General features: G+C 38.6%; 1 non-coding gene across 1 annotated transcript; it reads right to left on the reverse strand.

Annotated features, from left to right (window-relative positions):
• Positions 1 to 1,335: 1,335 nt before the first annotated feature.
• Positions 1,336 to 1,439, reverse strand: LOC138444526 (U6 spliceosomal RNA). Its single transcript, XR_011258543.1, has one exon. It is a non-coding gene; the product is annotated as a U6 spliceosomal RNA (small nuclear RNA).
• Between the last annotated feature and the right edge of the window lie 765 nt (positions 1,440 to 2,204).

Consider the following 2,204-nt stretch of genomic DNA (forward strand, 5'->3'; position numbering starts at 1 on the left):
CTTTACAGTGTTTCAGGTATACAGCAAAGTGGTTTGGTTATACATATATATGCACACATGTATACGTATTTGATTTTTTTCATTATAGGTTATGCAAGAGTTTGAATATAGTTCCCTGTGCTACATAGTAAATCCTTGTTGTTCATCTATTTTATGTGTAGTGGTATGTATCTGATAATTCTATACTCTTTAATTTATCCCTCCCTGCCTTCCCCTTTTGTTGTTATCGTTCAGTCACTAAGTTGTGTCCAACTCTTTGTGACCCCATGGACTGCAACACACCAGGCTTCCCTGCCCTCCACTATTTCCTGGAGTTTGCTCAAGTTCATGTCCATTGAGACAGTGATACTATCTAATCCTTTCATCCTCTGCTACCCACTTCTCCTTTCACCTTCCGTCTTTCCCAGCATCAAGGTCTTTTCTAAAGAGTTGGCTCTTTGCATCAGGTGGACAAAGTATTAGAGCTTCAGCATCAGTCCTTCCAATGAATATTCAGGGTTGATTTCCTTTAGGATTGACTGGTTTGATCTCCTTGCAGTCCAAGGGACTCTCAAAAGTCTTCTCCAGTGTCACAATTTGAAAGCCTATTTTTAAAAAATTTCATAATGCGTTTTGACCATATTTCTTTATGAATAAATATCTACAACTTTGTTTTAATGACTGGATCATGGATAGGTTGAGGATACAAAGGGTAGAGTCCAAATTCTTCTTCATGATACTCTTGATTTTATTGCTTTATGTCTTTGTAAAACAAAGATAATAGTAATAATACCTACCATGTGATGTTGGAGACTGCACGTCAATATGATTTGAAAACCATAATTTTCTATATAATGTAAGTCATAATGATCATTGTCATTATTATATACCAGGGTAAGGGGACTCCCCACGGGTTGGAGTGCTCTGGGGAACAGAAGTGCTGGCTATCTGGATGTTCTCCAGCTTTTAATCATCTGAAAACCCATCTACTAGGGAATTGTCTTTCCGATTGCATTGGTTCTTCATTGAATGGAACATATTAGACCAAGAGTTAGCAAACTGTTTTCTCTGAAGGGCCAGAGAGTAGATATTTTAGGCTTTATTTGGGCCATGTTGTCTCTGCCATTACTGTTCAACTTTGCCATTATAGTGTGAGGGCAGCCACAGACAACAGACGTGTGGCCATGTTCCAGTAAACCTTTACTGTGGACATTGAAATTTGAATTTCATATCATTTTTTTATTATTTCAAACAGAATTTTTCCCTCTTTTTTATATTATTGGGGGATAATTATTTTAAGTATTGTGTTGGCCTCTGCTGCACATCGACATGAATCAGTCACAGGTATACATATGTAAAAATATGGACTGTTTCATAAATTGGCATGTCATCCTTGTGCAGGGGCCATGCTAATCTCTGTATCATTCCAATTTTAGTGTATGTGCTGCCAAAGCGAGCACTCACATGATTTTAACATCACAGAACAGTATTCACAAAACAGTATTCTTTTGACTTTAAAAATCATTTAAGACTACAAAAACATTTCTAGGCTCAAGGACCGTAGTTTGTTAGATTATCAAGGGGTGTTTTTTTTTTTTTTTTTTTTTAATGGAAATGCATTTCGGAAAACTTGTGTCGGAGTCACTGCGGAGGAGAATGCTGTTAAAGGTGCAGCTTCCTGGTCCCCACAATAGACCCACTGAACCGGACTGTGAGGGAAACCACCCGGGCCCCTGCAGTTTTAGCAGATTCGCCCAGGTGACTGTGAAATACATTAAGTGTAGGGAGCCATTTTAGCTAAAAGGAAAGCAAGAGCGTTGGTGGAGAAGTTTTCAATTTTGGCAGGAAAATGAGGTCAACTGACAAAAACAAGTGTTTCCTACCCAGGCAGGTTCTTTTGGGATATTTTTAAAGTCACTTGGGTTCTCCTATTTATGAATTTCTTTTGGTCTTACTCAGACCCCCAGTGCTGTGTTTTCCAAAGAGAATGAGCAAGCATCGCAGCCCTGCTCAGATCATATTGATTTTTGTTCTGAGTCTACCTCCCTATTTTTCTTCCTAGCTAAAAGAACCCCAGTTTTGTTCTGGCATTCAGCTTTAAGGAAAGGGACCCTTTTGCAATAATGTTTATCCCTTTTGCTAGATGTTTATCTTCAAGATGGCTCTTTAGGGAAAAGAAAAACCCTGTATCATGTTTGCCAATTCCTGTGGTGTAAATACGCCCA

This window comes from Ovis canadensis, chromosome 7, assembly GCF_042477335.2.
Source record: "Ovis canadensis isolate MfBH-ARS-UI-01 breed Bighorn chromosome 7, ARS-UI_OviCan_v2, whole genome shotgun sequence".
Taxonomy (NCBI): domain Eukaryota; kingdom Metazoa; phylum Chordata; class Mammalia; order Artiodactyla; family Bovidae; genus Ovis; species Ovis canadensis.